This window comes from Schistocerca piceifrons, chromosome 6 (genome assembly GCF_021461385.2).
Source record: "Schistocerca piceifrons isolate TAMUIC-IGC-003096 chromosome 6, iqSchPice1.1, whole genome shotgun sequence".
NCBI lineage: Eukaryota > Metazoa > Arthropoda > Insecta > Orthoptera > Acrididae > Schistocerca > Schistocerca piceifrons.
The window spans coordinates 90,430,076-90,446,403 of NC_060143.1; the positions used below are offsets into that span (position 1 = coordinate 90,430,076).

General features: G+C 45.0%; 1 protein-coding gene across 1 annotated transcript in view; it reads right to left on the reverse strand.

The window, feature by feature from the left end:
• LOC124803158 overlaps positions 1-16,328 on the reverse strand; it is a 395,089-nt gene that overhangs the window by 126,035 nt on the left and 252,726 nt on the right. The gene's annotated exons all lie outside the window — the stretch shown is intronic.

Sequence of the window (16,328 nt, forward strand, 5' to 3'; positions counted from 1 at the left end):
TTGTGCAAGACGCGACAGTTGGCTGCGACTGCGACGCTGCCCCCTCCTCTTTCCCCACCCTGGCAGACGGCGACAAGGCCACAACACGACTGGAGTCGTCGCCGTTTCCCAAGCTCCGGTCGGCGGCGGCGGATTCAAATACATAAGAAAAATAAGAATTCCGATTTTCTTGCTGTAAAAAATACTGTATGTTAATGCAACAAAGTTACATTGGCTCCCAGAGTTAGTTTTTCGATACAGATTCTCCTTTTACTTTAAAAAATTGAAAAGTATCTCTTCCGGTTTTGCGTGTTTTTTTCGCTGTATATTACTTCTCTATTAATTGTGAGGAAAGTAAAAGGCACAAAAAATTGATGTTTGCGTATCTTACAGTTTCACATCACAGCTTGATAATGAGGTGTCTATTTTTCGGATATTCGTCACAGTTATTCCGGTACTTAATTTACAAGTAACCTACTGCATAAAATTTGAATTGTGTACAGTGAAAAATGTGGTCGCTGGTTACTTTACGTATGGTTCACGTTAGGTCATACATCGTTGCCGATGAAAAGAAGCTAACATATCGAAATTATTTTTAAAGTTGAGATCAGAAAGATATCGATCTCCGTTTCCGAGATTTGGGCTCATATATCTCCGGGAGCGTCGCGACTAGCCGCCAGTTCTGTCGACGCGCAACGAGAATCGTGTGGTCTTCACACGATAGAGAATGCATTTGTTTTGTTTCGCTGACACATTTGGACCTAATGAAACCATTTTATGTCATATTTCTCCGGTATGAGTTACTAATATTTCTCCATATGCTCTTGACAATTTCATTTAAAATGCCACGAAATGTAGGTTTCTTAAAGCCAAGTGATCAAGCAAACCCATTTTCTTGGTTTTGCTGAGGCATCTGAACCTGTTGCAAGCTTTCTTTCTCGTTTATTTCTTTGATACGAGTCCCGAATACTCCTTCATCTGTTTTTGCACATTTCACCTAAAATTCCAATGAAAGATAAGTTTATCAACAATAAGCGCACGCTAGCGCCATTGCATTGTTTCAAGTTCTTCACAACAAGATAGGGTTACACCTTAAACATTTCTAGAATTTTGGTTCTGAACGTCTACAGTATACATTGGCAGAAATGTGAAAGAAATAATGTCCGTGCTTGATCACAAAATTTCCCCAAATTATACTTGTCAGTTTCTCCCATGCAGAAACTTTTGGAACAAGCTAAGGCAACTTTCATAGCTGACTGAATCTTTATTCCCATCCAAATGAACTTCCATATTCTTATATTCTGACAGCATACATCGTTATGGGTGACATGAACATTTAATCTTGCCAAGCTGCACTCAAAAGATGACTCCAGGATTTACAAAAGACGAATTTCAATTGTGAACTGAGTCAGACCAGAAGGGCCTTGTAAAACAGTAGTGCACTTTTGGCACAAGTTTTTTGAGCACCATCTTCTACCAATGAATTGAAGTGAATGTGACAAATTACTTATTGCAGCATACTGTTTGCGCAATCTGTTGAGAAACGCCTTCCTCAAAAACGAACATCTATTGGTTACAGAAAGCTGTACAACAATCTGGTGGTGGTTTTTCACAACTAGAAGGTATCATCAAGACACCAATTTACCGTTTACTTTCAAAGTGAAGGTATTGTAAAATGTAACTTTCTCGTTGTACTTTAGATTGTTCATTTTATAATGTACTTGCCGTTTTCAATTTTTATCGTCACAAAAAAGAGTAATGCGAAAATTGACCTTCAAGTTCATTTTCATCATTCTGATTCTACATCTGCATGGATTATACTGATTTTCACAACAGGCCTGAAAAATTTGCATTAATGGGAAAATATTATATATTTCACTCACCTGCCAGTTTCAACTGTGCACCAATTTCTTCCCAATTTCTGTCTCTGAACATAGTGTCTCTATATTTAGGGTTCTTCAAATCGTAAAGGCAAGGATGTTGCGAGACCAGCTCACAGAGCATCACATCCTGTGAGTGGCTCATTTCAGTTTTCCTTGACTGGCTCGATATCTTTCTGGCAGCCGTACGTCTTTGTGTCGTGCGACTTCCGTCGCAACACTGCTCACTGGTGCAGTGCTGCGGCAGCTGTCGCAACAGTCGCGCGTCGCATCCCAAACTCGAACTGCGCATGCGCCAGCAGGCAACTTCTGACGTCACGTAGCGACCCGTCGCAGTTGCTAGTGTGCGTCGCGTCTTGGACAACGTATCTTTACACGCAGCCTCGGATGATATCACAGCCAGGCTGCTACTACGAGGGTTGTCCAGAAAGTAAGTTCCGATCGGTCGCGAAATGGAAACCACTGGAAAATTCCGGTCAAGCTTTGCACAGATGTGTCGGGCAGTGTCTCTAGTATGCCCGTCGATCGTGTCGCGTCGCTCTTTTCAGTTTTGAATGACAGTGAGCACATAAACATGCGTAGGGAATAGCGTCTCCTGCCAAATATGAGGGCCTGGTTAGAGACTTCGCCTGTGTCATGCAGCCCACATAACAGAACTGTCGAGCAGTTCCTTCTTCATGCCAATTCTCGGCCACACACTGCAGGGGCAATGAAGAAGCTCTTGCAGCGTTTCCGATGAGAAGTGTTTGATCACACACAATACAGTCCATAATTGGCTCCCACTGAGTCTCCTCTCTGCTCACAGGAACCGCTGGCTATAAAGACAAAATTTTTCCACAGACAACGAGCTGCAGACCAGTGCAGATAACTGGCCGAAAGCACAGGCGGCTGCTTTCTATGACGAGGATATTGGAAAGTTGACACAACACTACGACAGAACTCGAAGTCTGTAGAGAAGTAGGTGGAAGGTGTAGCTAACTGTTGCAAATAAAACGTTTCTGGTTTTCACTGTGGTTTCCATTTCGCGACCGATCGGAACTTATTTTCTGGATAACCCTCGTAAACGCGTGTTCGGTAAAAGTAGAAAGTGAAAACGCGAGGACTGTACACCACTGTACACCAAATGTGTATCTGTGTTGTAAAAAGAGCATACTGAGCACCCATAACAACATCCTCGCCCTTGCTTCCTTGCGGTACAAGACTCTACAGTGGGGATGAGGGCACTGCAGTGGCGACGAGGATAAATCGGTGGCGATCGAAGATAATCAACTCGGCTGAAGATTTTGCTCGCTTCTCTTGTGTTTTAGCTTGCACAGGTGATCGTGTTCAAGTATTTCTATTTGCTAAATTGTTGTTGTGTTCTTGCACGAATTCCAGGAGGGGAGCTGCAGAACTAATCAAATTTCTCTTTTCAGAGACTTTGCTTGCTTTTTGATATAGCGTATTTGCATAAACCATGAACTCCGAGCCCCCTCCACCCCCTGCCCCGGCGCCCCAGATACAGACGGCGAATGCACAGGGTCTAACACAAGTTTTTCAGTTTCAGAACCAACAAATCCATCACTTCCCCAAGTATTGCAGATCTTAGAGCAATATGATTCGGGTGCTGATATGTTTGACCAGGCCCCGATTTGTCGGGTCGAGTCACCCCATGTTCGCAACCGCCCCAAGCAGCCGCAACGAGCGCGTACACAGACAGGCGGACAGCCACGCAGACAGGTAAATAGACCTGTCAACTTTGTGAAGTCTTGCCCCAGATGTTTTGCTTGCCATAAAAGACAGAATTCACTGTCACGTAAAGCAACGTGTTACACGTGTGGAAAAAAGCCCATGTCTACGCAGTTTGTTTTCAATGGCACAAAAACGCAAATTTTGCCCGCTCCCAGATAAAATACAGGCTCGTTCATATGCAATGAACGCTGTGTTTTCAAAACCTACAACACTTTCTGACAATAGTAAGATTAAGGTTGTGCCTCCTTCTCGCCCTAGTGCTGTGCAACGACGTTGTAACAAACTATTTGTCTCATTACGAACTGTTGGGTGAAGTCTGCACTTTCAGTTAGACGCAGCTACTTCGGTAACTTTACTTAATCTTGCCGCGTACGAACACTTAGATTCACCATGCCTTTCTAAATCTAGCAAGCACCTCAATGCTTACAAAGGACAGGAAGTTCCACTTACAAATCTCACACTGTTGTTGTTGTGGTCTTCAGTCCTGAGACTGGTTTGATGCAGCTCTCCATGCTACTCTATCCTGTGGAAGCTTCTACATCTCCCAGTAACTACTGCAACCTACATCCTTCTGAATCTGCTTAGTGTATTCATCTCTTGGTCTCCCTCTACGAGTTTTACCCTCCACGCTGCCCTCCAATACTAAATTGGTGATCCCTTGATGCCTCAGAACGTGTCCTACCAACCGATCCCTTCTTCTAGTCAAGTTGTGCCACAAACTTCTCTTCTCCCCTATCCTATTCAATACTTCCTCATTAGTTATGTGATCTACCCATCTAATCTTCAGCATTCTTCTGTAGTACCACATTTCAAAAGCTTCTATTCTCTTCTTGTCCAAACTATTTTTCGTCCATGTTTCACTTCCATACATGGCTACACTCCATACAAATACTTTCAGAAATGACTTCCTCACACATAAATCTATACTTGATGTTAACAAAGTTCTCTTCTTCAGAAACGCTTTCCTTGCCATTGCCAGTCTACATTTTATATCCTCTCTACTTCGACCATCATCAGTTATTTTGCTCCCCAAGTAGCAAAACTCCTTTACTACTTTAAGTGGCTCATTTCCTAATCTAATTCCCTCAGCATCACCCGACTTAATTCGACTACATTCCATTATCCTCGTTTTGCTTTTGTTGATGTTCATCTTATATCCTCCTTTCAAGACACTATCCATTCCGTTCAACTGCTCTTCCAAGTCCTTTGCTGTCTCTGACAGAATTACAATGTCATCGGCAAACCTCAAAGTTTTTATTTCTTCTCCCTGGATTTTAATACCTACTCTGAATTTTTCTTTTGTTTCCTTTACTGCTTGCTCAATATACAGATTGAATAACATCGGGGAGAGGCTACAACCCTGTCTCACTCCCTTCCCAACCACTGCTTCCCTTTCATGTCCCTCGACTGTTGTAACTGCCATCTGGTTTCTGTACAAATTGTAAATAGCCTTTCGCTCCCTGTATTTTACCCCTGCCACCTTCAGGATTTGAAAGAGAGTATTCCAGTCAACATTGTCAAAAGCTTTCTCTAAGTCTACAAATGCTAGAAACGTAGGTTTGCCTTTCCTTATCTAGCTTCTAAGATAAGTCGTAGGGTCAGTATTGCCTCACGTGTTCCAATATTTCTACGGAATCCAAACTGATCTTCCCTGAGGTGGGCTTCTACCAGTTTTTCCGTTCGTCTGTAAAGAATTCGCGTTAGTATTTTGCAACCGTGACTTATTAAACTGATAGTTCGGTAATTTTTGCATCTGTCAACACCTGCTTTCTTTGGGATTGGAATTATTATATTCTTCTTGAAGTCAGAGGGTATTTCACCTGTCTCATATATCTTGCTCACCAGATGGTAGAGTTTTGTCAGGATTGGTTCTCCCAAGGCTGTCAGTAGTTCTAATGAAATGTTATCTACTCCCGGGGCCTTGTTTCGACTCAGGTCTTTCAGTGCTCTGTCAAACTCTTCACGCAGTATCATAACTCCCATTTCATCTTCATCTACACCCTCTTCCATTTCCATAATATTGTCCTCAAGTACATTGCCCTTGTATAGACCCTCTATATACTCCTTCCATCTTTCTGCTTTCCCTTCTTTGCTTAGAACTGGGTTTCCACCTGAGCTCTTGATATTCATGCAAGTGGTTCTCTTTTCTCCAAAGGTCTCTTTACTTTTCCTGTAGGCAGTATCTATCCTACTTCTCGTGAGATAAGCCTCTACATCCTTACATTTGTCCTCTAGCCAACCCTGCTTAGCCATTTTGCACTTCCTGTCGATCTCATTTTTGAGACGTTTGTATTCCTTTTTGCCTGCTTCAATTACTGTATTTTTATATTTTCTCCTTTGATCAATTAAGTTCAATATTTCTTCTGTTACCCAAGGATTTCTACTAGCCCTCGTCTTTTTACCTACTTTATCCTCTTCTGCCTTCACTACTTCATCCCTCAAAGCTACCCACTCTTCGTCTACTGTATTTCTTTCCCCCATTCTTGTCAATTGTTCCATTATGCTCTCCTTGAAACTCTGTACAACCTCTGGTTCTTTCAGTTTATCCAGGTCCCATCTCCTTAAATTCCCACCTTTTTGCAGTTTCTTCGGTTTTAATCTACAATCTCACACTAGGACAGTGAATTTTATTGTATTGAAATCAAGAGACAGTGAGAACATAATCGGTTTATATGCCTTTGATTTGTTTGGACTTAGCACCTACGATGTGACCTAGCCCCCGCCGGCCCTGCTCGCCGACCCGAGACTGCCGTCGCCACCGCCGTCATCGCCCCAGGACACGCCCTCAGGCCTGGACGTGTGCCCTGGCATCAGTTTTCAGAGGATGTTCCTGTTGCCTCACAAGCCAGATGGCGGGGTCTGGTCGGGTGTAAGCCGTCCTCCACAGTCATAGCTCCCGCCTCATCTCTATGTCCAGTGTCGTGAATCCACCCCCCCCCCCCCCCCCAATTGTCGTTGGCATCCTCCCTGCACAGCAATGGTGTGGGATTTCGGGGGAGAGGAAAATGTTGGCGTAAATTGTCGCCAGCTCACTGGTTGGCAAAGATGAAGCAAAGATCGATTAGTAGGCGCTGGATCCAGCACGCCTATCACAAGAGAGGCCAGAGGCACACCTGCGAGCAACACGCTGCCAGCACCCTCTCGACGACAAGGATTTAGGCCGCCTCTGCTGACCAGAGGGCCTCACTGTCTCACTCTTACAGTTTGGCGTCTCCTCAGTTCACGTCACCGGCTACAACAGTACATAGAGACCATATTAGGATTTATAGTGGGACTAGTTCTTTAAATCAGTCTGCAAGGACTATTACTGATGAGCTTTACCACAGAACAAGGACTCTATTCCAGTTAAGTAAATGTTCAGGTAAATAAAGAACCGTATTACTCCATATGTGTATTTGTGTTGTACAAAGAGGATACCGGGCACCCACACCAACATCCTCTCCCTTGCTTCCTTGCCGTACAAGACTCTACAGAGTCGACGAGGACACTAAAGAGCTACCCTTGTTCTTTGGACCGGTGAGCGCTGCAATTAACAGTTCTTGTAACTCAGCAGAGTGTGGAAAGTGACGGCCATAAAAATTTAACATACCAATAAGTCGACGCTATTCCTTGGCTGTATTTGGGCGTGAAATCCGTAAGACAGCTTTCACCTTCTCTGGCAGTGGCAGCGATCCTGCTGCTGTTATCCTATGCACTTGGAAATCCACTTGGGGCTGGCCAAAGATACGTTTGGCGGTGTTCAGGCGACCGCTTAAAAACTTCTGTTAAATGCTGCCTATGTTGCTCTGCTGATGTGGAAAAAACTAAAATATCATTCAGGCAAGCGAAAGCAAAAATTGGTCCCTGTAACACAGAATCAGTGAAGCATTGCCATGTTTGAGCAGCGTTCCTCAGTCCAAAAGTCATAAATTTGCTCTCAAACAGGCCAAAAGACGTGATCATTGGTGTCTTGGGAATGTCTCGTTCAGCCACAGGGATCTGTATATATGTTTTTGCACAGTCCAGCACACTAAAAGTAACTGCACCATTCAACTCATAGCTATACTCAGGTAACAACGGCACCGGGTATCTATCCGGTATTGTTCTGGCATTCACAAGGCCGCCGTGCACCATCCCTTTTCGGGACCAAATGCAATGGTGAGGACCAGGAGCTGCTGGAAGGCCGCATTACACCTTCGCGAAACAGCCCTCTACCTGCTCGAACCACAAAGCTGGACTGTGTGGCCAGAAAGGTGGTAGTCTTACAGCCAATCGTGACACATCGAGGTTCGCGTCAGTCATCGGCACGGCGGGGTTTGCGTTTGTCATTTTGTAATTCTCTTGTGTAAACGCTCGTTAATCCAATGGTACTACGCAGCTGTATCATGCCGTGGTGACAATCTGGGCAGGCTGTCGTTCGACCGTTAGAACCTGCATGCTCTTCATCGAGGGGACCACACTACACAAAATCTCCTTCAAACAATATTAACGTTAGCGTTATTGATCACAGCCATAGGAGACGGCAAGGAATACACGGCCTGTTCGCTCGTTCAGGCTAAACGGGATGGAGAGGTATTACGAAATTTTAACCCTGGATAGCTAATGCCTGTAAGAACCAAAATTACTAATGTTGTGTAAGTCGACAATGCACAATTTTTAATCTACGGAAACTTGGCGCCACGCTCTCCCATTGGCCGCGGGATTGCCCTGTAGCCGGATGTTCTGGACAATGCATGACCGCAAATGCTTTGCTTGCCGGAGATCGCGATGTATGCAAGACGGCCCGCACGCTCGGTGGTAGCGCACCAGCCTTCCACTCTGGGTGCCTGGGGGCGAACCCGCCGGCGTCCCGGCACATCCATTGTAGTTTCATGATAAGACGTACCGGGAACAAACCCATCCACAGCTGTTAGTTCGCGTACAGAAAGTCTTTTACAAATTGTGTCGACCTGAAAAGGGCCTTTTTTGTAGCTAGGACGTTGTTTACTTAGCAGGCGCTCGAACTGGCGACCGTCTAACGCAAGCTCGGTAACGTCGAACAATGTTTTGCCGAACCCTTTCAGAGATTCCTGGTATTGCTGTGATGTGATCGGCGGCATGTTGAATGCGATCCATTAATTCCTCTTCGTTTCTAGGTGATTCGCTTCTGGGTGGGTGAACTAGAACCTTGAAGAATGCTCACAGCAGAAAGTCCAGCAGCGTGACCTCTGGTAGGGCCATGTCCTACGAGCACCTCTGCCAATTACCCGGCCGTCGAAGAGTTCATTTAAATATCCGTGCACAGCACGACTGTTATGTGAGGGCTCTCCATCATGCTGCAACCACATGGGTAGCCATATGTCCAAGGGAACATCTGCCAGCAGGTTGGGTAGAGTTTCTTGCAAAGAGTGAAGGTAATTTGCCCGGTAAGTCGAGGAGGTAGACGGAGCGGCCCAGTCTGATGGTCACCCACAATGCCTTCCCATATATTGAGCGAAAATCGTTCCTGGTGTCCGTGGACGTACGTGACGTGAGGATTTCCCCTTGCCCAGTAATGAACGTTTCGAGTGTTGTAAAGGACATCCCGATGGCAGGTGCAGTCGTCGGTAAACACAATGGCGGGGAAGTGGCGACCTCGTGAAATACGTCGCACAAACCACCAGCAAAACGCTAGCCTGGGTTCATAGTTCGCCACAGGATTTAGGTATTTGACAGGATGGAAACTGGATGCTGGCCATCATTCCTCAAAACCTCCCAGACTAACCGATGAGTGACCCCCATGTCGTGTCCAAGTGCTGGAGTACTTGTCGTAGGTGCTCCCTCGAAGCGCTCGAGAACAGTCTCTTCAAATGCAGCATCCCGTCGTGTTCGAGGTCTTCCAGCATCACCACGATATTCAGCTAACGAGCCTGTCTCGCCAAGTCGCCGGTGAATTGCTGTAAACGTTCGCCTGTGTGGGTGGCGTGTTACTGGGTACCGGTCCTCGCACAACCGTCGAGCTTCATGCGCATTGCCGTCGGCTAGTCAATAAACAAAAACAATATCTCGTTGTTTTTCAGACGAATACTATGCCGCCATGCTTACTGTATGAGTAAATCGTACGTGACGTGTGTGTGTGCTCCGAAGCGAAGCTTACGTACAGGTTGTTTCAAAAATGACCGGTATATTTGAAACGGCAATAAAAACTAAACGAGCAGCGATAGAAATACACCGTTTGTTGCAATATGCTTGGGACAACAGTACATTTTCAGGCGGACAAACTTTCGAAATTACAGTAGTTACAATTTTCAACAACAGATGGCACTGCAAGTGATGTGAAAGATATAGAAGACAACGCAGTCTGTGGATGCGCCATTCTGTACGTCGTCTTTCTGCTGTAAGCGTGTGCTGTTCACAACGTGCCAGTGTGCTGTGGACAACATGGTTTATTCCTTAGAACAGAGGATTTTTCTGGTGTTGGAATTCCACCACCTAGAACACAGTGTTGTTGCAACAAGACGAAGTTTTCAACAGAGGTTTAATGTAACCAAAGGACCGAAAAGCGATACAATAAAGGATCTGTTCGAAAAATTTCAACGGACTGGGAACGTGACGGATGAACGTGCTGGAAAGGTAGTGCGACCACGTACGGCAACCACAGAGGGCAACGCGCAGCTAGTGCAGCAGGTGATCCAACAGCGGCCTCGGGTTTCCGTTCGCCGTGTTGCAGCTGCGGTCCAAATGACACCAACGTCCACGTATCGTCTCGTGCGCCAGAGTTTACACCTCTATCCGTACAAAATTCAAACGCGGCAACCCCTTAGCGCCGCTACCATTGCTGCACGAGAGACATTCGCTAACGATATAGTGCACAGGATTGATGACGGCGATATGCATGTGGGCAGCATTTGGCTTACTGACGAAGCTTATTTTTACCTGGACGGCTTCGTCAATAAACAGAACTGGCGCATATGGGGAACTGAAAAGCCCCATGTTGCAGTCCCATCGTCCCTGCATCCTCAAAAAGTACTGGTCTGGGCCGCCATTTCTTCCAAAGGAATCATTGGCCCATTTTTCAGGTCCGAAACGATTACTGCATCACGCTATCTGGACATTCTCCGTGAATTTGTGGCGGTACAAACTGCCTTAGACGACACTGCGAACACCTCGTGGTTTATGCAAGATGGTGCCCGGCCACATCGCACGGCCGACGTCTTTAATTTCCTGAATGAATATTTCGATGATCGTGTGATTGCTTTGGGCTATCCGAAACATACAGGAGGCGGCGTGGATTGGCCTCCCTATTCGCCAGACATGAACCCCTGTGACTTCTTTCTGTGGGGACACTTGAAAGACCAGGTGTACCGCCAGAATACAGAAACAATTGAACAGCTGAAGCAGTACATCTCATCTGCATGTGAAGCCATTCCGCCAGACACGTTGTCAAAGGTTTCGGGTAATTTCATTCAGAGACTACGCCATATTATTGCTACGCATGGTGGATATGTGGAAAATATCGTACTATAGAGTTTCCCAGACCGCAGCGCCATCTGTTGTTGAAAATTGTAACTACTGTAATTTCGAAAGTTTGTCTGCCTGAAAATGTACTGTTGTCCCAAGCATATTGCAACAAACGGTGTATTTCTATCGCTGCTCGTTTAGTTTTTATTACCGTTTCAAATATACCGGTCATTTTTGAAACATCCTGTATGAATGCCTCTGACGTGAGGTGGAGACAAATAGCAAGACCTATTCGACACGTGTGCATATCACGTTGGGGCGGTGGCGGGACGAGGGACGTTTGTATGTGTGAACCGAGAGCCACAGCGCTGCCTGTCAACAGACGAAAGGCAACAGGGCAATCCCACAGCCAATCGGAGCGCCAAGCTTCCGTAGTTTAAAAATAGTGCGTTGTCAACCTCCACAACATTAGTAATGTCCTACTGGCATCAGCTATCCAGGTTTAAAATTTCGTGACACAATTTTTCTCCACCCTGTACACCCGTTCAACAGCCGGCAGCTGATGGCTGAAGTGGTCACTGTAGCAAATAGATATCTACTAATACCAGTATTGCTGGCCCCTGTGCTGATCACAAGCAAGGTAGATTGTTCCTACACATCGGTGAGGGACCTGAAGATGGCGTAATAAAACGCTGAAACTGGTTGCCAAATAAAATAAGGTTTAAAATTGACGGCTGAAAGGTGTTTGATTTGACATCCTCAGTCCACATAGTTTTGATGTGCGGGTATAGTGCACGCAGAATACCGAGACGGGTAGATGTGCAGACAGCAGGACATGTGTTGGAAGAGGAGTAATGGTGGAGGCTGCGGGCAGGCGCTGGAGGGCAAGTGCCTTTTTAAACTGAAGCCTACACTCACTTTTTTTTGTCAATATTAAGCGGGGCCCGTTCACGCCCACACTTGCGTGGTGACCATTCAGAAAGATCTGTCACCTTTTCTTTGACTAGTATTTAAAAATAATTCCACCGAATGTGAACCGATTTATTTTCGCCTGGTATGTTAACCATTTGCAACTTTCAGAGAAGTGTCACGAGGGGAATTTTGAGTAAAACCTACACATTTCTCTTGCTGCCACGTTAAAATTTGCTTCTTTTACTATACTCAGCGGAATTTGGACAGCCTCACCTCACTAACATGTTGTGCAGACGGAACTACGAGAGAATTCTGAAACATTTGTTTATTAAGTTTAGTAAGTGAGGAACTGAGTGAAAGTACGGTAAGCATCTTGTGAGAAAGCTCAGCCTCGGTACAAAATAAACGTGTAATGACTGCACTTTTGTTGTTCCAAAACCCATAGCATTTTTCATTTCACCAGCTATCGTTGGCCCTTAAAAATTACATTCTTTCATCGGAAAAGTCTGTAGTTAGTGGAATAACACAGTAGATGATGAAGTTTTGTGTAATAACGGTATGGCAATATATTCTCCTCTGTGAGCTGTCATTTTCCAAAATCTCACTTCGATATGTCAAACCGTTTGTCAAATATGAGAAATCTTGTGGATATTTCACTCTGGATTCATCGCTGGCGTGGTGCGATTGCAAATGAGTGTGCTACGTCAGATCAGTTTTCTCGAGATTGGTGGCAGATGGAGACTTCCACTCAAGTCTAAAGAAAAGCTGAATATGTTAGCTAAATTTAATACACTGCGACGTATTATATAATAAGCACCAAATGCAAAATCATAGGGACCCCTATTTTCCATTGCAAACTTTTCCGGATTTTGCGCAGTGTCCTACTTCCTCGTAAATATCACAATAACTATGACCATTAACGAACTTATGGGCACATAATAATTATCCTGACATATAAAGCTACAAGTAACTCAAAAATGAATTTTTTTACCGAATAGTTTCTGTAAAATCGTTTGAGCAAGATTGCAGGGCGTGTGCGTCGATTCTGTCATCACCGAGCGGCCGAAAGGTAGCAGACGCTTGTCGGCCTCCTCTTCTGAAGAAGCGAATGAACTCGCACAGCGCTTTGGACGAGAACTGGACATTGCGCATCTTGCACCGTATCCTGTGCGATCTACACTGAAGCGCCAAAGAAACTGGTATAGTCATGCGTATTCAAATACAAAAATATGTAAACATGCAGAATACGGCGCTGCGATCGGCCCAGTTGTTAGATAGCTTACTGCTGTTATTAATGGCAGGTTATCAAGATTTAAGTGAGTTTGAACGTGGTGTTATAGTCAGCGCACAAGCGAAGGGACACAACATCTCTGAGTCAGCGGTGAAGTGGGGATTTTCTTGCACCAACGATGACTGAAGAGAATCATTCAACGTGTGACAGAAATGCAACCCTTCCGCAAACTGCTGCAGATTTCAATGCTGGGTCTCAACAAATGTAAGCCTGCGAACCATTCAGTGAAATATCATCGATATGGCCTTTCGGAGCCAAAGGCCTACTCGTGTATCCTTGATGACTGCATGACACAAAGCTTTACGCCTCGCCTGGGCCTGTCAACAACGATATCGGACTGTTGATGACTGGAAACACGTTGCCTGCTCGAACGAGTCTCGTTTCAAATTTTTTCGAGTGGATGAAGGTGTACGGATATGAAGACAACCTCATGAATCCATGGACCCTGCATGTCAGCAGGGGACTGTTCAAGCTGGTGGAGGCTCTGTAATGGTGTACATCCTGTCTGATCATCTGCATCCATTCATCTCCATTGGGCAATTCCAGCAGGACAATGCGACACCCTACACATCCAGAATTGCTACAGAGTGGCTCCTGGAACACTGTTCCGAGTTTAAACACTTCTCCTGGTCACCAAACTCCCCAGAAATGAACATTATTGAGCCTTGAAATGTGCTGTTCAGACGAGATCTCCACCCCCTCGTACTCTTACGGATTTATGGACAGCCCTGCAAGATTCATGGTGTCAGTTACCTCTAGCACTACTTCAGGCATTAGTCGAGTCCATGCCACGTCGTGTTGCGGCACTTCTGCGTGTTCGCGGATGCCCTACACGATATTAGGCAAGTGCACCAGTTTCTTTGGCTCTTCAGTGTATGTCTCTGATGTTAAAGAAGAACCCTTTTACATTTGTCATGGAAGCGAAAAGCTATGAACATATTTTCTTGTAGACGTCAATGCATATCTATTCACAATATAATGGAAAAAAAATGTAAATGTGTTTGAATTCCTAAGGGACCAAACTGCTGAGGTCATCGGTCCCTAGACTTACACACTACTTAAACTAACTTATACTAAGAAGAACACACACACTCATGCCCGAGGGAGGACTCGAACCTCCGGCGGGAGAAGTCGCACAATATAATGTATTAAACGTAATTGTGTTTTCGGTCATTTCCTCTCCCTCCATGTGAAATAATTAACAAAATAATAATGTAAGAATCTGGTACGGAGATACTTCTGGCCATCTACCTTCCGCTTGTCGTAATCGCGCACAGGCAGTGTTTATGTAAAACTTGGAACATTAATTATTTACGGGCTTCATCCTACAAGATAAGCGTAGCAAACAGTTTCAATCATTTTTGCGTAATGTTTGAAAGTAATTGCATTAAAGTCAGAAGGATTACAATCTAAATTTAAGTTGGAAAAAATTTAAAAGATCAAGCTTGTATCAGTAACAATATCTTTGCTCAGTAACAGTCAGATAACAGGTTTCATTAAAAAAAAAGTGAAATTAACATCTAGTGAAATACTTAAAATCTTTTCACCGTTAAAATCATGCCGGAACATGATACTATCATGATCGTTGCCACAATATAGCTACACCGGTAGCTGTAAGGTCTTCCTCCGTAGCATTGTTTTGCACCGGGCAATCTTGACACGATTTTTTTAACAAGCTACGTGTATGGTATATGCTGGGAGCGTATTTCTATTGGGAAGCGAACTTCCGCAAAGAACTAATTCAATGTCTTTTTTGCCTACGAAGCGCATTGCATTGCTACAAGCATATAAAACTAGCCGTTCATACGAACCTGCGAATACGCATACGGAAAATTATCGACACTCTTAATTAAAGGAGAAGGGACGAGATACCTTCCGTCTCTGCACCTGCTAACATCTGCTTTTACTTCAGCTCGACAATGGTCGTTTAAGAGTGAAATCGAGACCGCAATTGTCTCAGCAGGAGACCACACACTGGCATTAAAATAGGCTTTTATTGCAAGCATCCTTTTGTCTGGCTAACTGCATACGTCACTTTATCTCTAGTTTGACAATGTGAGTAGGCGCCCTTTCGACACTTGTCAACAGCAAGAGAGGTCACTCTCCAGCCATCAAGAAATTTTGCTCTCCTGGCATACAATGTGTGCCCCAGGACGGCCCTCGTCTGTGGACAGAAGAGTGCAGTGCGGCCGGGCGCGTGTCTTTCACAGTCGGGCAGGAAAAAGGGGGGGGGGGGGGGGCGATGTTGCGGACGAGTCAATGGTTCTTCTACAGGCGTCAGTCGTACTGTATGTGGGTGAAGTCTATCTACGCCCAATACATCATATGTTCTATTTTCTGTCTAATTTAATATACTCTTAAGACAAAAAAAATGTGAAGGGGTTATGCAAATTAGTCAAAAATTCATATTCAGGTATCGACGGAAAAAGCAAAACTGTAAGCTATGCTGGCCCATGGATGAACGTTTGATGCTCCTGAGAAATTTCACCGCGCAGCCGGGAACGGTAGTAAACAAGGGACATGTCGATACCGAGGCATAAAGGCTTCGCGAATTTCATTCCGTGTGCTCAGTTGGACGGTAACTGTGCCTCGCAGTTAGTGAACAATATATGATGTCCACATTTGAGACAAGACGTGTAGTTGGACTCACAGAAGTCGGTTGAAGTAATCGGCTAATCGCTAAACAATTGAATAGGAGCGATGCCACTATTCAACTGCGTTGGCAGAAATACGTGAACCACGGCGGAACACAGCGTCAAGATGATAGCGGTCGTCCTAGAGAGATGACAAAGCCTGAGCATTGAGCAATCGCCGGAGAAGCACTTAGGGCCCCGTATTCATCATTATAAGCGATCTAACATGCAATTGATGTTTCAATAAATACAGGGACAATTTAGTAGGCGTCTTACAGAAAAGGGGTTGGGCTCAAGGTGACCCTTGCGCCGACTACCGTTGACCTCTCTACACCAACAAGCCCGTTTGCTGTGGTGTTGGGCACATTCGGCTTGGGCTCTGACTGGTTGGTGGAGAATTAATTTCAAATCCCACATGGAACTGAGCCTGGATGACCAGCGAAGACATGTCTGGAGACGCTCCAGACGGTGGTGGAATACAAAGCTGACAGTCGCCCAACAACC